General features: G+C 35.8%; 1 protein-coding gene and 1 pseudogene across 2 annotated transcripts in view; one reads left to right on the top strand and one right to left on the bottom strand.

The window, feature by feature from the left end:
• Cnbd1 (cyclic nucleotide binding domain containing 1) overlaps positions 1–22842 on the bottom strand; it is a 334202-nt gene that overhangs the window by 89905 nt on the left and 221455 nt on the right. The gene's annotated exons all lie outside the window — the stretch shown is intronic.
• On the top strand, positions 20485–21709 carry LOC143438432 (interferon regulatory factor 3 pseudogene; annotated as a pseudogene).

The following is a 22842-nucleotide window of genomic DNA, read 5'->3' as shown; positions in this document are numbered from 1 at the left end:
ATGAAAAGTACTGTGAATTCTGAAGCTCAGGCTTTCTAGATATTTCACCTGTATCTAGAATCTTAATTTTAAAATCACTGAAGGATAAGAAGGACCATAAGCAAGTATCAGTATAAATTGAAAACTATAAGCATGTACCTCTGATACTACAAGCCATAAAGAACACAAAATGCTATATTTAAAGTACTAAATTATATCAAAGTGATTTGGATAAGTACTGTTATAAGATATAAATGTTCCTATAGTATTGGAACTATTAGCTGATTAGAGCAACCAATCTTTCTTGTTCATTTCTAATTTTGTTCATTTTAAATATCCTTTTAAAGTGAGTGTTCAGGCTTTTTGGGTTTTTTTTTTTTTTTTTTTTTTTTTGCTTTTCGAGACAGGGTTTCTCTGTATAGCCCTGGCTGTTTTTGCTTTTCGAGACAGGGTTTCTCTGTATAGCCCTGGCTGTCCTGGAACTCACTCTGTAGACCAGGCTGGCCTCGAACTCAGAAATCCGCCTGCCTCTGCCTCCCAAGTGCTGGGATTAAAGGCGTGCGCCACCACCGCCCGGCCTGAGTGTTCAGGCTTTTAAAATTTTTAGTAAATTTTTTATTTTCTTCTAACATTGTATCCTTTGCCTCTTAGTGTTGGGGACCGCACTAGTCCCACGTTGGGGTGGCCAAAAAATGTCTCGGCCTGAGCAAAATGCTGAGGCCCGGGCCAACCCACTTTTGGGCGGCCACTGTATCCCGGCCCAAGCTGCTGCTCCGGTCTTCAGGTCGGGGGTTCAGCAAGAGCGAGGTTGAAGGCAGATTCTACCTAATGTCTGATGTGTATGAATCTCTCTCTCTAGTCTGATGTCTCCCTAATGTCTTCTCTCTGCTGTGTCTCCCTAATGTCTCCTGCTCTGATCTGTTCTGTCTCTGCCTTTTATATGTCTCACTTCTAAGCCACACCTCTAAGTTACACCTTTAATCATGCCCTTAGGTCTTGTCTCTAACTCTGATCTCTATACTTCTAAGTCACTATTAAGTCACACACCTTTAATCTCACACACCTTTAATCTCAAGGTATCTAAACCAAGATTATCAGAGTGTTCTCAGCTGTTGTAGGCTATTGTAATTTAAATCTCATGTCAGGGTATATGGCTCAAGATGGCTGCAAAGCTGATAGCCGCTTTCTGCTAAAAGTCGGCCCCCAACATCTTAGCTAGGTTTCCAATCTGCTAGGTTAGATTATAGTTCTTAGACTACATTTCAATTTTTATTTTAGTGTGTTACATGTGCTTTCATTTTTCAAATGTACTATTGTAGAATAGCTTTTCATTTTGTCAACTAAGAACTTTTGGTATAGTGACAATTTCCTGACCTGATTTTGCCCTTATATTTTCTTTAGAAAATTATTTTTTATTTTGAACTTCTATTTGCAAATACCTAGTTAAGTCATTTTTCATATTTCTTGCATTCAGATTATTTTCACATTATACTACCTACTTTTATCTCTAATTATACCTAATGCATCATGAAATGTGATTAACTTGGTTTAGTTTTTCTTAATGATACTCTTAGGAATTGTGATGTTTAGTCTTGATTATTAATATTATAGGATATATAATCACCATGGAATTGAAGCTCTGGACATGTCTATGAGAGGATTTTCTGATTGGGTTAACTGAGGTAGAAGGATACATCCTAAGTGTGTCCCACATGCTTCCATGGACTGGACTTCTAGACAGAATAAGATCTGGGGACTGAGCACCAACAGTCATTGCTTCAGTGGCCCTGATGGAATGTGATCAGCTGCCTCAAATTCCAAACGCCCACTGTCATGACTTCTAAGGGGTGATAGATTTTCTTTCTTTCTTTCTTTCTTTCTTTCTTTCTTTCTTTCTTTCTTTCTTTCTTTTAGCATTATATTCTTTTTTCTCATTTTTTATTTTATATTTTATTTACATTTCAGATGCCATCCCCTTTCCCATTTCCCCTCCCGAAAATACCCCTATCCCATGCCCCCTTTTCCTTTTTGCTTTTATACAATTTTTTTTAAGTGTTTGTCAAAGGCTTTATACGTTTGGTAATGCTGAATCAGAAGTGTAACCCAATACCCAACCTAGATATATACACTGTTTTTGACTGGTGGAGACACGTGGACATCTGCCTCCATGCCCCCTCCTCTCTTTCTCTCTCTCATCACCTTGCTTCTCCTCTCCTTCATCTTGTCCTCTCCTTACTCCATCTCTTCCTCTTGGTACTCCTTCCCCTTTGGCTCCTCCTACATATCACCTTTCCTGTTAAAATAACACTTTTCTCTCAAAATACAATTAGATCATAATTATTCCTATATGCACCAGTGAGGTACAAGATAGTCCTAATACCCAGCCCATCATTTTGTTGACTAACCAGAACCTCTGTTGTCTCTCCTAACTAAAACACTTAGTTTTGAACCTGGCTTTTTTCTTGGCTTAGAATAAATGTCAGCTGAAAACCTTCTACTCAGTTGTCTTTTGAGATATCCCCTAGTCAAACCCAGGGGCATCTTGGAAGTTTGAGTAGAAAGAATCTAAAGACTGGAGGAAGGAAAGAAGTGATATGAAGCTTAGACTTCTGAATATGACATGGTTATCGCATTCAAGAACTAAAAGCAGCTGTAGTTACCTACACAAGATCAACCCGCTGAAAGTTCTAGGATAGCTTTGGGGAAAAAGGTACCTAGTTTCCACATCTAACTGAGAATCTCTTGATAGTTGATGATTTCTGGGGCAGTGACAGTCATTTTTCTCTATAGACAAAAAAGGTGGTCATTGAGAGGCTTCTTAAGACCTAGCAGTTGATCCTTATGGTTGAGCATCTGGGCAGCACCTATTGAACTCAGTGAATTAATACATAATAAAAAAAGAAAATGAAAGCATGCTTGAAGTTTGGAAGGAAATATGATTGGAACTTCCAGGGGGAAATGAGGGTGAATATGCTAAAGTTATATTTTATTTTCATGTAAATTTTTCCAATAATAAATACAAATAATTAACATAACACAATAACATTTACATCTGCATCTCACAGAAGTAAAACACTCCATTATTAAGTTAATCAACATATACAAGTGAGAAAAGCTACAAAATATGTACAGATTTATAAATTATCTACATGTGGTAAATGATATCAAAGAAATCCTAAATAAGTAAAGAGATATTTTAAGTTAATAAATAGAAAGATCCAGTATTGTTTCTATGGAAGGGTCTTCCTAAATTATCTATAGACTAAGGAGTGCCTCATTTAAACACACTTGCAGAATAGTCGACTGATTATATCTGCCTAGACAAAGTAATCAACCCTTAATAATCCTGCACCACTAAGGTCTGTCAGATGACTCTGGGCCAGAAGGCTGACGATTTGATGCTCGAACGTTCGGTAGTATAGGGGCTTTTCAGGTGTTCAGCGGTCTCTATAAATTGGCTAAGTTTTAGAAGCTACGTTTAGTGCTTCCCATAACTTCAGTTCACTCAGTCATTCTGGATTTCTGACGGGGTTGAAGACCCATAGTCTCACAGCCAATCCTGGCTATTTACTTTGAGAGAAAAGATCTGAGTATATAGTTTTCAGCTGACATTCACTCTAAAGCCAAAAAAAAAAAAAAAAAAGGGGGCCAGGATCAAAAAGTAAGTGTTTTAGTTAGAAGAGATGACAGAGGTTCTGGTTAGTCAACAAAATGATGGACTGGGTATTATGGGTATTAGAACTATCTTGTACCTCACTGGTACAATTAGGAATAAGTATGCTCTAACTGTATTTTGAGAGAAAAGTTTTACTTTAACAGGAAGAGTGATATGTAGGAGGAGCTAAATGGGAAGGAGGGAGTATTGAGAGGAAGAGATGGAGTAAGGAGAGAAGATGAAGGAGAGGAGAAGCTAGGTGGTGAGAGAGAGAAAGAGAGAGAGGGCATGGAGGCACATGTTCACAGGTCTCCACCAGTCAAAGATAGTTTTTATATCTAGGTTGGGTATTGGGTTACGCTTCTGATTGAGCATTACCAAACTTATAAATCCTTTGATTAACATTTAAAATATATATATATATATATATATATATATATATATATATATATATATAAAAGCAAAAAGGAAAGGGGGGGCATGGGACAGGGGTTTTCTAGGGAGGGGAAATAGGGAAAGGGGAAGGCATCTTAAATGTAAATAAAATATTAAATAAAAAAAAGAAAAAGAAAAAAAGAAAAAACAAACAAACAAAAATGGGTTCAATAAATAAATCTGTTTACTTCAAAAATAATGTTAAAAAAGTTAATAAAGTATAGCATGAAATTGGTAGAGATCTCATTAAAACTCCACTGGTAATTCATAAATAATAACAACTTGATTTTTCTTGGAAAGATGCAAAAGGCATATGGATACCAGCAAAATATTGAAAGAAAAGAGGAAACTAGGAAAAAAGGTAGTACTAAAATGAAGACTTCTTATATAGCCACCTTCCTCAAAATATGTTAAAGTTATAAGACGAGACAGGAACAAAATAATCAAACAGATACCAGACAACAATCTACATATAGTCAAATGTTTCTGGACAAAAAACAAAGTTCAAATATTGTGAATATTCAGCAAATAACAAACCAAATTCAAACTAACTTTCTACTGTTCAAAAACAGCTCAGTATGAATCACAGACATCAATGTATGTAATGAAACCTATCAATGCTGTGAGTAGAAAGTAAGCATAAGAATCTACAACCACAAAACCCCGGTCTTAGCACTAACATTGAAGGTATGACATTGCAGATAAAGCCGTGAGCACAGAACGCATAGTTCAAACCTCACAAAATTAAAAGAGAAATCTGCTTTGTAAAAATATACCCAATGACAAAAGATAAACCCCATATGAGAAAAAATGTTGATAAAATATATATTCATCCAGAAACTAACATGCAAAAATTAAAACCATATCTCTTAATAAGAAATAAAGCAAGGGCCCTAAAAAATAAAATGATTGGACAATATTTCACAAAAATTATATTAAAAATAAAACCTAAATCACTGATATGAAATAAAAGCCAAACCTGACAGATAAAGCAAAAACATTACGAAATGGGAAGTCTATAGCAATAAACATCTACTTTCAGGAAAACAAGGACCTCCAGTGAAGGACCACAGGTCAGGGGACCAAAGAGTATAAAAAGAAGAAGCAGGAACTTAACAAGAAACCATAAGTGAGTATAAATGCTTGAAAATAAAAAAGTAAGAGACATAAATATAAAATTAGATTTGTACCATTTTTTTAAAAAACGTGAATAAAAATTGATAAAAGATGAAATACCTATTGAGGTAATAAAAATGATTGTAGAAATATTGTCTATAAACATGCCAGCTATTGCATATCCTTCACTAAATGGATGAATTACTGGTAATAGTTAATATGCAAGTACTGAAGCATGGACAAAGAGGAGACCTGAACGGTCAGATATAGTAAGGTTTTGGATTCAGTAAACAAAGGCTTCCCATGGTCATGTTGTCTCTGGGAGTCGGTAAAAATGGAGAGATGATATAACATCACTTTTTATTTAAGTCTGCCAAACACCGCATGGGAAAGAATAGTTCCTAAATCATTTTATGAATGAGGCAGTATTCTGATGGCTCACCCAGGAAAAGCTACTACAAGAAAGGAAAACTACAGGCTTATATGACTGATGTTACCAGTTTAAACAACCTTTACAAGAAACTGGCTCATAAAATTGAACCGACCCTGTAGAGGATCATGATCCATGTCCAAGTGAGAATAGTCCCTCTCATGTGATCACAGTTCAATAGTGCTGAACAATTTTCATGATTATAAAAATAAAATAAATAAAATACAAAACCTTAATAATCCAGGAATCAAGAGAAATTAGTTTAATACAGTAAACAAAAACACTGTAGATACAAAGTTCATAGCTAAGATAAGATCTCAACCATACTAAAGGCTTCCTCCTAGGAAAATAAACAACTCAGGGATGTCTTTGAAGAAACCCTAAAGTGTCCCAACACCATTTTGCATCACATACTTTAGATAAGTTACAATATTTTCAGTCCAAGTGTTTTTATAGCAGAACTCATCGTAACTAAAAGTATGGAAATAAGGACACGACTCAAACGTGTCACACTTCGGCAGTTAAGTTTCACATCATACCACACTCAGCACACCCTGATTTAAAGGATCTGTAAGACAGTTAAAGAGCAGAATGACAAGTTACAAGCATGAGCGTGAGTTCCAGTGCATTCAGTCCAAATCAGTTCTGAGTTCTGTCTTCTTACTTAAAAGAGTATTAATCTGTGTGTCATGCAAATTAAGCCGCATAGAGTACTTTGTTGTTGTCACGTGATATGAAAGCTGTGCTCTATTTTGGAACATGTCAAATTTCTAAGAACCTTACTTACTAGGAGAGAAAAGAATTTTATTTTATTCAGATCATTTTACAATTATGTAATTATGCAAAAAATAAGAGGACTGGTGAAACGTCTCTAAAACGGCACGAGTTTTATAGAACTAGCAGTAAGAGAACATCAACTAAATGGTGTGGCTCCAAGCATCGGCTTCCTCTCTGAGAAGAGGAACAAATAGGGGCTACACGAAACCTTTCACAGTTTTTAAGCCAGCTTTTAACACTTTTATTGTTAATTACTTTATTTAAAATACTTGTTATTTTGAAATCTAACAATGTTATGTACCTGTGAAATAAATTAATTGAGGTAAAAATGTAAACACTCTATTAGTTAACCATTTATAATTAATCTGATGAATGAAAGTGAGCTCCTAATTCTAATGGTTTTGCTTTTGTAGTTTGTTTATTTTTGTGTAGTAGGAATTTTCCAATAAGGTCAATTTATTTTCTGTTTCTTTATTTAGGATTTCTCAAATGGAGTTCAGGCTATTTTTTAAATACATTTCTGAGCTCCATTATATGAAATGAGAATTCTGAAGTATTGTGAGTGGGGAAGAGAATTGTGTCTATTGCTGTTGGTGTTATTACTGATACATACAAGTGATTAGAACAATATACAAAGTATCCCTAGAAAAATCAGACTCCAGCCTTTATTTGACCACGTTTTTTGGTCCACGGATGGCATGTCTGGGTTCAGACCAAGGATTTGTTTATTGTCATTTTCTTGCTTTCTCATCTACCACTTCAATAACAAAACTACTTTCCTGAAGCTAATTAGCACCATCTAATGTGAACTCAGGTGCCACTTTTCTAACATCCTTCACATTCTGTTGACCTTGAGTGGCCACTGACTCCTGCTATTTTCTCCTTCCTTGAGTTACAAACACTGGGTTTGACACATGTTATTGTAAACATAAATATTTTGCTTTTCCAATCTCATGATTAGATTAGCACTTCTTTCAGCTATTTAAGGAGTTCCTTCTTCAGTGGCATTGCTTAGTATCAGTCTCCTCATTCTAGGAGTCTTCGAACTCACAGAGACATCATGCGTTTAGACATTAGCTTTCCATGAAACGTGGGGTGTGGAACTGCTTCAAAGGAGAATGGTGCTAAGTTGTGATGAAAATTGCTCACTCTACCTACCTTCTCAGTGACATTTTCTCTTGAAATTCAACGGAGCTCTGATATCAACCTCATACACTACATATTTCTGGGTTTGTGTTACAGAACTCTCAAGGCCTCACAGACACACTTCATTCTCAGGTGATCTGATTCCTTCAGTTATGTTTGGAAATACAGCACACTATATGAAATATTTAAATCTAAACTCATTTCAGTTTGTCTAAAAAATGGTTACATTTAAGACATACTAACTCTATACAACTAATTTATCTCTTTTCCCATTCTACCATATTTTCCCTTTTGATATGTATAGAACATATCTACATGTGCATGGATCCTTTGGTTGCCTGTCATCTCTTACTCTGTACTGTTCTAGACATAATTCACTTTTATTCATTTTTGTTAGGTATATAAATTGTTTTTAAATTTTTGTAGGAAATCTGCATATATTGTTTTAGATAAATTTACCCAGTACCTAGATTTACTCTGTATTATTTTTGTCAAATTAACTTTTAAACATATTACACCACTATACACATCTGCCCAAAGAACAAACAATTATCATTTTCTTACTTTGGAAATGCTGTGTAATAGTGAATGTTTTAATATTTGTACTCCTTTGTTTTTTCTTTGGAAGTTGCCTTTTCTGATTCTTATTCTAACACTTTGTCACTTTCTCCATGTGTTTAGTTCTCTCATGTGTTTCTGTTCAGTCTTTTACTTTGTGACTCTAAATTTTTACTATTTTCTTGGTAAACTTATATTTATATGAATTATAACTCTAATTCATTTCTAATCTATGAAATAATTTATCAGATTGATGTTTGTGTATTGCTACTTAATTCATGGTCATTAGTATACAAAATAATTGATTTCATTATTTTGATATTTCATTATTTCATTTTGGTATTTATATATATATATTAATTTATATTCTAACTAGAAAATATTAAAAAGGACAAAATGAAGCTTGAAATTAATTCTAGTAAGAAAATGTGGTTACACATTAGAAACATCAAATTGATGGCACTATTGAATCTTGTTTTCTCTATTTATTGAAACTAATAACTTTAGTAGGTCACTTGAAAAGCTTACTGACAAAAAAATAAAGGCATGGATGTTGGAAATACCTCAGAAGAAGCAATATAATAATCCTGATCTGCTCAAAGACAGCACTTCTCTTAGGACACTGAGTGAGGTGCCAGGGAGGTTGCTAAGTAGCATTCTGCAATGGTTCTTTCCTGCCAGAAGAGAACTTACTTAATTTGTATGTATCTTATTTTCTTCCTTTAGAACTCTGTTTTAAATATTTGAGAACTATATGAGTAAACGAAAGACCAAGCTACTTATGATAAGTAGCTGTTTTACAATGCAATCAGAACTGTTCCATATAATGGCCAAATAATTATCATTAATGTTTCCGACAGACACTAGACATGTATTCTCTGATAAAAACACAAATTTGATTCATATCTTATTTTCATTGTAAACATTCTATAAATAAATTCTAGCAATATTTTCTAAACTAATGTTCATCAAACAAATCTAAGATTAACATTAATGAAATGTGTGTTCACAGTGGCAAGTTCTGTATCACTGTGCCCTTTCTGAAATAGAAGTTAAGTAAATTGTCTTTTAATAGAAAAGTTTGCCAAGGATTTTGAGTAAAGAATGACTTAATGTTAAATAAACATTATAAAACAAGATTTCTCAGATGAACATGGGTAAGCATTAAATAATGAAAATAATGTTTTAAAATGAAAAGAAAGTTATAAGAGATTTATAAGTGCTATTGCTATAGCTTTTGATCCAAAACATGTAGACAACTAATATTTTAACAAATATCCATACAGCTATAGCAGCAATAATCTTAAAATACCTATGAGACTACAAATCTAAATAGAATAGAAAAACAGGTCTTTGCCCTAGCTCTCCTTTTCTTATCAAAACTGTTATGTCTTGATGAAGTACTTTTTTTTATTGGATATTTTATGTATTTACATTTCAAATGTAATCTCCGTTCCTGTTTTTCCCCTCCAGAAAATCCCTATCCTATCCACCCTTCCCCTGCTTCTATGTCAGAGATGTCTGCATTTTGTGAAATGATACTTTTATTCACTGAAAATATCCCAAACAACAGTATCTTTTAAATTTAAAAATTAGTAGAGAAGATAGTTGGTAAATTAATTACTTGTATCAGACTTAATGTACGCAAAAAGGCAAAAAAAAAAAAAAAACATGAACAGGAATGAAGAATGTGAAAAGCAAAAGAAAAGCAAATTGGCATTGGCGAAGTTTTATTTGATATTTTTGGTGTATAAAGCAAATATCCATACATTTCAGAGCGTTTGAAATTCTAATTTATAACTGACATGCAAATTGAAAACTTTGAGGAAAACATGTTTGGGATCTTTTATGTGTAGCAATGCCACTTATACAAATTCTGAAGTAGCAATATTCAAGAACACAGAGCTTAACATGTCTTATAGTCATAATATCATGACCATTAAAACATAGAAGCTGTGCGTATATAATCTGTATATATTGCTCTGAGATTAGTCACAGAAAACCACTGAGAACATGGAGCAAAGCACTGTTTTATTAAAAGAGATATTTATCCTAACACACTCATGTATTGCTTTTAGGACAAGGGATGTAGCGCCCAGATATCAGGACAAGCAATGCCAATGACTTGTAGAAAGACACATAAATTTCAGCCCGGGACAGGGGCAGAGACAAAGATAAATTATTGCTTTCTTAAATCCATGGTGGTCTAGCAAAACATTTTTATAAAAGTAATTTTGAGCAGGAATCTATCCAGACCACCCAAAAATTTCTCAGAGGGAATTACATTTCCTAGTGCTATATGAAAGCAATTATATAAATACATAAAACATTGTCATAAACTCTGTTGTTTCTGCGAAGTTCAGAACACCAGTTAAAGAAGAAACCTCCTAACACATAGCTTGTGCTTATACTACAAATTATAGGCTCCTACAACTGACAGACCAATTAGAGCTGTACAGAAGCAGAGATGAGTTGAGACTTACAAAGTGGAGTAAAGAGACAGAGCATATTCAAGCTAAAAGGAAGACAGACCTGTTTACTTCTGACCTTATGCTTCAAGAATAAATTAGAGAAGACATTTGTGCCAGAATCACACTACCCTGAGATGTGTGTGCTTTACCTTCATCCTTTTAGAGATATGCTTCCCTTCTTTGGTTTCCTAGTGTTTCAAGAAGTATTTTATTATTGATGAACAATAGTTTTTGAAATGTTAAGAGCTAGCTTTGACTGAAGCCCAATCAGTGAGTCATACCATAAATTTCCTGGAACTACCAGGATTTACCCAGTGTTAGCTGGCTGTGAAGACCATAAAGCTGCATCTGCCATGACATAAGAGGCTTGCAGGATAAGAAGGAATCACAAAAGAAAAAGAACATAAAAGAAATATAATCTGAGTGACCTTTGAATCCAAAATTCTCTAAGGATAATTGCCTGAATTTCCCAGTTCTATAAGCCAATACATGTTTATTAATTTCTGTTCCTTCTATGAACTTGATTTCTGCCCTCTCACAAATGAACAGATCCTAATAAGTCATATTAAAACTAGAATCTGTAATACTTTCATGGGATATCTACTTACTAATAGATGGCTAGTTAATAAAGAACAGATATCCCAGAAATTTCTCAGAGTAGATTACATTTCCTGCCGTTATATGAAACCAATTATAAGCACTCAAAGAGGTTCTACTTTAAATTATATAGATGTTAGTTTATTAAAGTTAATGGTATTATAATTCATCATTTATATATATTCAGATTCCCTTTGTTTCCTTAAGAAATTATTGAATTTATATTCACCATGAATTTTGGTAATTTAAAATGAGAAAACAGAATTGCTACATTTTACTTATGTTTTTAAGCGTGATCTCCTTTAACACAGGCTGACCTAAAATTTTCACTATAACTGTGCCTGACCCTGAATTTATGATTCTCCTGCATCACTGCTGTAGAGGAAAGTTAATCCAACAACATGGCTGTTCTGATCACATCCATGTGGGATGCAGACAGACCCTTAGTATACACCTTAATCAGACTGGCTAAAATCATTCAGCACACAACATTTTTAATCCCAATGATCTTAATTGAGGGACATACAAAGTGACAAATCAGAGAAAGATTTGACAGAATCAGTCAGAGATAGGATATGCATAGCTCTCAGGAGAAAAGTCATTTAAGAGCAGTGTAGGGAAAATGTTTATTACCTTGAAATGATGGGAAGAGATGAGATTCATATCAAAAATTTATGAATACATGGTTTGGGTAAAGATCAGATCATTTTTAAGTATCCCTCGTGCCTAAGCCAGGAAGCTTCTAGCCTCCATAAAATCTGATCTTCTGGACTCCCAGACCACCTAGGCTTTAGCTTCCAGCCTCCATCTATTAACGTGGGCTTTGAAGGTTTTAGTCTCTGAGACTTAATGCTATGGAAACTCAATTTATTTCTATCCCTTTCTAAACTCTGGATGGCTGGTTCAATCCAGCTGTTCTGGCTCAAAGACATCTCCATTGAAATTGACATCTTTCTACTTCTGGATACATTGCTCTACTTGTAAAGACTGCCTCTGAACTCCAGGAACTCAACTGTTCTGAAGTCAACTGCTCTGCTCCAAACTGAGCTCACTGCATTCAGCTGAACTGCACCAAACTCAAAGGTAAATTAGGACTAAGTTTCTATGGCTTATATGATGATGCTGGTAGGAATTATTTCCATAGAATATTTTGAATTTATTAAATTTTAACTATTCATCAGATATTTCTCTTACTAGGTACTGTTCCAGCAAAAGTTTTATTGCATCATAGCATAAGGAAAAACAATTAACAAAAGGAAAGCAATGCATGCTTTATAGAAACAAAATGAAAGTAACTGTTCATGATGGCTTCAGTCCTGAAATCCCAATTTTCAGAGGCTGAGTCAGGAGGATCATGAGTTCCAAACTAGCCTGAGCTCACATAGCTTTTTTAACAAAAAAGAACCAAAAGGAGGGAGGGACAGAGAAAGAGGAAAAGAAAGATTCTTCACAAACTATATTGTACCACAAAAAGGACATAAAAAACGAAATTGTACCAAAGTGATAATGACAAAAGAGTGTTTATAAATAAAGTTATAAAGATAGTCAGGTACTGAATTGTATCCTTCAATGATCAATATTATTATAAGTCCATAAATAATTACTGCTACATAGTAAAGCTGAAAATAAATATAATAGGTTCCTGTCAGTGGATATAAGGGAATTTGAAGATGTCAATATGAAAAGCAACTTGAATTTTAATACCCACAGAGGAGAAAAAATTAAAATCGTGTTTTTTAAAGTTCAAGAATATAAAATATGGAAGATTCATAATAAAAATAAAAATTTCAAACGTCTATGCATAAAGTATTCAGGAAACTCAGTTTCAGCTTTGGGCTTAGAAAATTTTCAGGATCATATAAAAAAAATGGAGAACATGGGTAAACAGGTAAAAGCCCTTAAAGAGAAAACACATAAATTCCTTAAAGAATTACAGGAAAACACAAACAAAGAGGTGAAGGAATTGAACAAGACCATCCAGGATCTAAAAATGGAAACAGAAACAGCAAAAAAAAAATCACAAAAAGAGATAATCCTGGAGATAGAAAACAGAGGAAAGAAGTCAGAATTCATAGATGCAAGCATCACCAATAGAATACAAGAGATAGAAGAGAGAATCTCAGGCACAAAAGATACCATAGAAAACATTAATACAACTGTCAAAGAAAATGCAAAATGCAAAAAGCTCCTAACCCAAAACATCCAAGAAATCCAGGACATAATGAGAAAACAGAAGAGAGTGAAGATTCCCAACTTGAAGGGTCAGTAAATCTCCTCAACAAATTATAGAAGAAAACTTCCCTAACCTAAAGAAAGAGATGCCCATGAACATACAAGAAGCCTTCAGAACTCCAAGTTGTTTGGACCAGAAATTCCTCCCATCACATAATAATCAAAACACCAAATGAACAAAACGAAGGAAGAATATTAAAAGCAGTCAGGGAAATAGGTCAAGTACCATATAAATGCAGACCTATCAGAGTTACACCAGACTTCTCACCAGAAACTATAAAAGCCAGAAGATCCTAGGCAGATGTCATACAGACAATAAGAGAACACAAATGCCAGCCCAGACTACTATACCCAGCAAAGCTCTCAATTAACATAGATGGAGAAACAAAGATATTCCATGACAAAGCCAAAATTACACAATATCTTTCCACAAATCCATCCCTACAAATAATAATAGATGAAAAACTACAATACAAGGAAGGAAACTACACCCAAGAAAAAACAAGAAAGTAATTGCCTTTTAACAAACCCAAAAGAAGAGAACCACACAAAAATAATTCTACCTCTAACAACAAAAATAACAGGAAGCAAAAAATCACATTTCCTAAGTATCTTTAAACTCAATAAACTATCAATAAACGCAATTCCCCAATAGAAAGACATTGACTAACAGACTGAATATATAAACAGGACCCAGCATTTTGCTGAATACAGGAAATGCACCTCAATGACAAAGACAGACACTACCTCATATTAAAAGACTTGAAAACAATTTCCAAGCAAATGGTCCCAAGAAACAAGCTGGAGTAGACATTCTAATATTAAATAACATCAACTTTTAACCAAAAGTTATCAAGAAAGATAAGGAAGGATACTTCATACTTGTCAAAGGAAAAATCTACCAAGATGAACTCTCAATTCTGTACATCTATGCTCCAAATGCAAGGGCACCATTATTCATAAAAGAAACTTTATTAAAGCTCAAAGCATACATTGCACCTCACACAATAATAGTGAGAGATTTCAACACCCCAATCTTAGCAATGGACAGATGATGGAAACAGACATTAAACAAAGATACAATGAAACTAACAGAAGTTATGAACCAAATAGATTTAACAGATATTTATAGAACATTTCATCCTAAAACAAAAGAATATACATTCTTCTCAGCACCTCATGGTACCTTCTCCAAAATTGACCATATAATTAGTAGCAAAACAGGCCTCAACAGATACAAGAACATTGACGTAATCACATGCATCCTATCAGATCACTATGGACTAAGGCTGGTCTTCAATAACAACAAAAAAATGGAAAGCCCACAAAAATGTGGAAACTGAACAATGATCTTACTCAATAATAACTTGATCAAGGAAGAAATAAAGAAATTAAAGATTTTTTTTAGAATTTAATGAAAATGAAAGCTAGTCATACTAAACATATAACAAGGACACATGCTCCACTATGTTCATAGCAGCCTTATTTATAATAGCCAGAAACTAGAAAGAACTCAGATGTCCTTCAAGAGAGGAATGGATATAGAAAATGTGGTACATTTACACAATGGAGTACTACTTGGCTATTAGAAACAATGAATTCGTGAAATTTTTAGGCAAATGGATGGAACTAGAAAATATCATCCTATGTGATGTAATCCAATCACAAAAGAACACACATATTATGTGCTCACTGATAAGTGGATATTAGCCCTAAAGCTCAGAATACCCAAGATACAACTCATAGACCACATGAAGCTGAAGAAGAAGAAAGACCAAATTGTGGGTACTTTGGTCCTTCTTAGAAGGGGGAGCAAAAATACTCATGGGAACAAATACAGAGATATAGTGTGGAGCAGAGAGTTAAGGAAAGGCCATCCAAAGACTGCCTCACCTGGGGATCCATCCCATATACAGTCACCAAATGTAGACACTATTGTGGATGCCAAGAAGTGCTTGCTGACAGAAGTCTGATATAGCTTTCTCTTGAGAGGCTCTGTCAGAGCCTAACAAATATAGAGGTGGATGCTTCCAGCCAACCATTGGTCTGAGTATGGGGTCCCCAATGGAGGAGTTAGAGGAAGGACTGAAGGAGCTCAATGGGTTTGCAACCCCATAAGAAGAACAACAATATCAACAGACCAGAGTCTCCAGAGCTCCCAGGAACTAAATCACCAACCAAAAAGTACACATGGAGGAACCCATGGCTCCAGCTGCATATGTAGCAGAGTATGGCCTTGTTGGGCATCAATGGAAGGAGAGGCCCTTGGTCCTGGGAAGGCTAGATATCCCAGTGTAGGGGAATTCGAGGGTGGGGAGTGGAGGTGGGTAGGTGGGTGGAGGAATACCCTCATAGAAGAGGGGTATGGGGGAACGGGATAGGGTTTCCCAGGGGTGTGTGGGGGAACTGGGAAAGAGGATAACATTTGAAATGTAAATAAGGAAAATATCAAATTTTAAAAAAGATAAAAAAAAATTTAAAACCATACAGGTAAGGGTGACCCATAGCAAAATGTTTCTAGGAAATATTAGAGAAAGATTGTCCCACCTCCATGCTGAACCCTGTACTTCCAAAGTCACATGATAGCTCTTTGGAGTGTGTTCATGGGCATCTATAGCCCTGTATCTGTTTAGCAGCCATGTGATATATTTGACATTTAAAATCCAAACAGAAAGGCATATTAGAGTGTGCCTGTAATCTTGGTGTTCGAGAGGCTAGAGTAGGGGATATTGATCTCGAGAATAGCCTGGGATAAAAATAACCTTAATGCCAGATAAGACTATGTAACATGTTCTTGCCTCTATAGTGATGATTGTGATGATGATGATTATGATGATAGTAATAGTAACGGTAATAATAACAACAATATTTTTAAAATACCTGCATGTGAAGACTTCTGGTCAATAGTGTTAAGATGAACTGGAAACATGTGACATGTCATATGCTAAACAACAATATTCTTGAATAATTAAAATCCCCACCATATTAATATTTTTAATCATTAGTCATCATTGCCTTTTGTGCCTGTGTCCTACATGAAACACTGGTAACCATTTGGCTTTTGTGTGTCTCTAAGAGCTTTATTTCATTGCGTCTCTTCAGTTATCAAAATACTTTTCGTTCTGGTAAAATATATAAAATAGGAGCCAATCATATGAATTGAACATCTGAAATAGAGTCTGTTCTTTTCATTGTATTCCACTGCATAGGGAAAAGCCCCTTGCTTGCATTGTTTTTGACTGAGTCTCCTTTTGAAGATTCAAATGTCTTTGAAGATGGGTATTGAAAAGTTACATAGGAGCAGCCATATTTTAAATTTCATTAAAAATTCATATAGCTATTTGACTATCCAAGTTTTAATGGGGAGATGAAGGGAAGGGTTGTTTTTGTTAAAAGCAGCAGCAGAGAATAACCTTCGAGACTTGCACTATGTAAGCACTTGACAGATGAGTTATCCCCAAGCACTTAAGTCGGGTTGTTTTATCAGCCATTCTCAGCAAGCTCTGCCGAATATACCTGTCACTTTTCTAATGTAGATAATCACTCCCACGTATTTCCCAAATATAGACAAACAAACAAATATCCATTTTCATTTTTATTTTTCTGTGTTAGAAAGCAATCAACTAATATTTTCCACAGTAGATAATATAGTATGGGCTATTAAACATCATTTTAATGGATGATATTTGTAACATACCTCATCAGCTTTAAATTACACTCCATGTCTTTTTCAATTACTAAATCTTGGAAATTAAAATGTAAACTCTGTAGTAATGAATACTTCGTAGTTACTTAAATATTTAATTTTAAGTGATTTTAAAATACATTGCCTTTTATTGCCGTAAACCAACTAGTGTAATATTTCACACTCAGCTGATATTCAGTAAGCATATTAATTAACTAAAGTCAAATGATGATATTCTGACAAATCCTTATGGAAGTTGCCTTTGATAAAATTGTTAAACAGTTCACAGCTTTTGATTTTTAAGCAGAGACAGCAGACTCCCTTAAGGTATTAAAACAAACAAATTATCAAACAAACAAAAAAAGAGTTGATTGTTTCGTGTTAGAAAGCATCAGGAATGTCACAAAAGTAGATTTCAGCAGAAAGCAGCAAGTAAATAAAACCAAAAGTAAAAAAGACAACTCAAAGTAGAACAGCTCTGAAGAAAACCTCATTGCTGTGGCTTAGTCTCATCCCTTGTGGTGCAAATGCTGCTCTAGCTTGCTCCTCACCAGGTTTGTTAAAAGCTGTTCCCCAAGGCCCTCCAAATGTTGCTGAGGATCTCAGTCTATCACCACTGGGAACCAGATCTTCACAGAGCATTCCAAGGAATTTCTAAATTTCTCATCCCTTGACAAACAAGATGATGTTAGGAAGTCACTCAACAGTGCAATCCAAAGACTTCATTATACACACATGGTTCTCAAGATGATACTTTTAGAAGGAAGTGTTGGAGAAGAGAATTAATATGTTGGGATGCTTTGATGAATTTTGTTTATGAATGGTCATTTGATTTATCATCTTATAAAGAAGAAAGTTATATCATGAGATTTAAATAGAATGAATGAAAGGAAGTTGGATATTCAATACATTTCTACAAGTTCTTTTACTGCTGGTGAGAATGGACTTCCAGACTCTTTTTACCTAATGTCTTTAACGCCATACAAGTGCCTTCTTACAATCATATCAAATCCATTTTGTGTTTCATTTACCTGTATTGTGTTTAAAACTTGTGAATTTTCAGAATCCTTTTATTTAAATTTTTATTGGATATTTTGTTTATTTACATCTCAATTATTATTCCATTTCCCAGTTTCCCCCTCTGAAAATCCCCATCCCACCACACCCAGGCTTCTATGAGGGTGCTTACCCACCCACCCACCCATTCCCACCTCCCCAACCTGGCATTTCCCTACACTGGGTTATCTAGCCTTCACAGGACCATTGATGCCAGATAAGGCCATCCTCTGCTACATATGCAGTTGGAGCCTTTGGTCCTCTTTGGTTGGTGGTTTAGTCCCTGGAAGCTCTAAGAATTCTGGTTGGTGATATTGTTGTTCTTCCTACGGGGTTGCAAACCCCTTCAGCTCCTCCAGTTCTTGCCCTAATTCCTCCACTGGGGTCCCTGTACTCAGTCTGACTTGGTGGCAAGCACCCTTACCTTGTCAGGCTCTGGCAGAACCTCTCAACGAATTCTTTTTTTTTTTTTCTTCTTTTTTTTTATTATCAAATCATAATTTTTACTTTTTAACCCAGGGGTTATAAACACAAAAATGCTGGATGTGGGGAAGGGGATGACACAGGAGCATGGGTGTTCAGGGGAAGTACAGATATCTTTCAGAACAGGATGTCAGCTGAGTGAAGGTTCAGGGGAAATGAATCAAAAAAATTCTTAATAGGCAGTGCATTACAATGACAAAGCTCTCTACCAATTCCTTGTACTAAGAGAAAATTGTAACCAAAAAAAAGTAAAATAAAAACATGTTTGTGAAGGTAAATTTCGGTACAGAGAGTTTATTTGGGTTCTTAAAAATCACTTAGCAAAACTAATTTGTTGAAAAAAATCTACTAAGTGCTAAAAGAACGTTCATGAACTGATGAGTATGGACTCTAAATATTTTCCTTACAGAGTAATAAATCTCAGCTTTTGTCTAAACAAAAACACTGTCACAGTCATCTACAATTTTTAAAAAGTCTACCAATCCTAGGTATATATTTTTTCTACTAAAAAGGAATGGGAAATGTGTCAGTTCCAGAAAAATGTGAACCCTAGTGGGGAAATTGACCATAAGCTACAAATTTTGAAATATTTTTCAAAACTGAAATATTTCAACATTGAATTTTTGAATTATATTTTTTAAATCAGAAAATAGATACACAATGAAGAAATGTTATACAGTGAACATTTCAAAACAAATATTCTGGTTGTTTGCAGAATGAATACAGACTCCTACAATATTGAAATGATATTGACTTAAGTGAGAAAAGAGACTAGAAAAACCTTAGTTGACAAAAAAAACAAACAGACAGACAAGAAACCTTAATTGTTAAGGTTTAGAAAAATGTTAAAGGACTAGTTAACTGTCACCTGGCTAGTCTGTCATTATAAGGAAATTTTCTCATGCCTAAGTTGATTATATAGTCTGTTATGTTCTGTATCCTTGGGAAACAAACATGACAGAAGTCAGTAGAACTACTTTGCATAGCTACCCATCATAAGCTTGGTCCCAAAAAAATCTAGCAGCACTTCCTGTACCTATATATAAGCTCTTATGGTATTTAATTTGTCCCTAGGATAAACACCAACATAAAGCTGACACCTGCACCAATATAAGAAACTATTTGGAATAAGACTTCCATTCTCAATAGTGGTTGAGTAAAGTTTAAGGTCTTATGACCTCCCTGGAAATTGACATCCTACTTTTCAGAAAGAGACATATGTGTGGGTAACTGACATACTGGTTGGCAAGTTAAGACATGAAGGTTAAACAAGGCAAGACTCCTGCCACAGTACCCCAACCAATGAAAACAGGATAAGTGTACAATAAAGATATGTTTTTAAGGAAACTGCCCTATCCCTGAATCCTGATTGGTAGCATAACTTGGCACAGATGTTTGTAGATCTCAGGCTTGAAGAGCCCCATAGGATCTTAACTCAGGGTAGGATATTAACTTCAGTTCCCAAATCTGAACAGTGGTACTGATACATCAATGCTGAGATCTGTGCTCATTAACCTATCACTGTCTGACTGAGATAGCTGTTCGTGTGGTTTATGGGGACATTTCTTATGTCCCAACATCAATGAGTGAATTTGGCTTAATGACAGTCTGGGATCTTTGGAAAGGGACAACAAGCAAAGAAGATCAGCCAGACAATAACACACTGACAGTGAATGCCATGCTTGACTGAGACCAGTGTAGACATGAGAGAACTGAGTAACACTATAACTTGAAACAAGCAATTTTTTAAAAATTACTTTTGAAATTTTACTTCTAGTAAAGAGGAAAATGCATTATTTCTAAGCAGATGATTACGAGAAACATTTTAATATCTGAGAATACAGATAAGAACAAGCGATGATTGGGAACCCCAAAACTGGAGATCTTGCTCTGGCTGGTGTCGCAGCTGGACCTGGGGCAGCTGAGAGACGTGGCCTGGCTGAACAAGAGCCATACAAAGTTCAGGATCACATGGAAACATGGCCTACAACAGGATGCACAGATGGCTGACTTTGGCATCTTCCAGGCCTGGGCAGAAGCCAATGGTGCCTACACCCCAGGGAAGGATAAGCCATACCTGTCAACTTTGAAGAGGAATTTACAGTGAGCCCTGAACCAGAAATAAATGTTGCATTTAGTTGATGACCAAAATAAGGACCCTTTTGCCTGAGTTTGTGACTCTAGAAGCTAGGGACTTTATACATCTGAACACCTTTCCTGACACCAATGGCAAAAGCAATCTGTAGATCCCCAGTAAGCCCTCCGAGAACTACTAGTTGGCATGGTCTTGGGACCCCTCAGATAAGAGGTTCTCATACCTGGTTATTGCTTCCAATAATTCTCAACTACTACTAAGCTCCAATGTAAACAACTTCCCAAACCCAGCACCCCAGGAAAATCCAGAGGGAGCTGCTACCGCCATCTACTGAGGCCACCAGGTCTTCCAGCAGACACTCTTTTGCCCAGGGGACCTGCGGCTAGTAGGCAACACAGCTGACAACATGACACTACCCTGACAGCTAGTTACCCTGCCAGACCCTAAGGGGTTTCTGACAGACAAGCTTGTAAGGAAGTATGTAAGCAATGTACTCAAGTGGCTAGGCAAGGAGTTGATACTGTGGCAGGCAGGACAGTGCCTTTGGACCCAGTGCCTAGGACACACTCATTCCTTCTGGGCTCTGGGTGAGGAGCTGCTTCCAGGCAGTGGGAGAGGGCCTGATGGAGAGGTCCCCAAGGACAAGGACGGAGGCATGTTCGACCTTAGGCCCTTTGTGGTAGACCTGATTGCCTTCATGGAAGGAAGTGGACACTCCCGTTGCTACACTCTGTGGTTCTGTGGGGGTAGTGGGTGGGGGAGATTGTGGCTCCAGGACCAACCGTGGGTCAAGAGGCTTGTGATGGTCAAGGTTGTTCCTACATGTCTTAAGGAGCTGTTAGAGATGGCCCGGGAAGGGGGAGCCTCCTCTCTGAAAACCGTGGACTTGCTCATCTCCAACAGCCAGCCTATCTCCCTTACCTCTGACTAGTATAAGGCCTGCCTCCAGGAACTAGTGGAGGACATAAACTTCCAGGCCACTGGAGATACCTGAGTCCCACTCAGCTGCTACCAGTAAAGCAGTTTATGCCACAGAAAAAGGAAGGAAGGAAGGAAGGAAGGAAGGAAGGAAGGAAGGAAGGAAGGAAGGAAGGAAGGGCAAAAAGGAAGAAAGAAAAAGAAAAGGAAAGGAAAGGAAAGGAAAGGAAAGGAAAGGAAAGGAAAGGAAAGGAAAGGGAAGGGAAGGAAAGGAAAAAAAAAGAAAAGAAAAGAAAAGAAAAGAAAAGAAAAGAAAAGAAAAGTCTATTTGGCCGTTTCTCAGAAAACCAGGAATAGTTCTACCTCAAGACCCAGCTATATCACTCCTGTGCATATATCTAAAAGATAAGAATATAGTCCTGAGTTAGGAAACTCAGACTGAAGAGAAAACGCATGGTATATACTCACTTATAAATGGATATTAGCCATAAAATACAGGCTACTCATGATACACTCCTCAGACCCAAAGAAGCTAAACAAGAATACCCAAACAAGGATGCCTGAGGAATTCGAGGGCAGGGAGGTGGGAGTGGGTGGGTGGGAGGGGTGGGAGCACATCCTCATAGAAGCAGGAGGAGGGGAGAATGCGATGAGGGTTTCTGGGTAGGAGGGAAATGGGGAAATGGGATAACACTTGAAATGTAAATAAAGTATCCAATAAAAAAAAATAATTTAAAAAATGTAAAACTCAACCAATATCTACCAAAACAAACAAACAAAGCAAGATAACAATGGTTATCAAGTTAACCTATTGTCTTTATATATGTATGTGATATTTATAAGAACAGCTTGGCTAGTAAAATAAGCTAGTTATTAGCCACGTTTTCAAAAATAGTAAATCAGGAGAAAAAAACACAAGCAATGCTAGAAAGCCTGGTTATCAAGCTCTTTCATGTATAAGGTCAAAATGTAGGAAGCTGTGGGGAGCTAGAAAAGAACAAAGAACCTGCCAATGATAAGTGCTGAAGTCTACTGTTTTTAATAATTAACCAAGTCTCTCTGAAGCTTTAGGTAATATACAGTCTTAAAATGAGATCAAAACACACTTTGTATGCTTTGAAAACTATTCATTTCTAACTATAAATTCACAAAATGGAAGTTTAATTTTAGCAGGATCTCTGTTTTCTGATAGTGATTCAGTATAAATCT

The sequence above is a fragment of the Arvicanthis niloticus genome, chromosome 25 (assembly GCF_011762505.2).
Source record: "Arvicanthis niloticus isolate mArvNil1 chromosome 25, mArvNil1.pat.X, whole genome shotgun sequence".
NCBI classification, from domain to species: domain Eukaryota; kingdom Metazoa; phylum Chordata; class Mammalia; order Rodentia; family Muridae; genus Arvicanthis; species Arvicanthis niloticus.
Note: the sequence above shows the minus strand (reverse complement) of the source record. Positions and strands in the feature narration are given on the sequence as shown.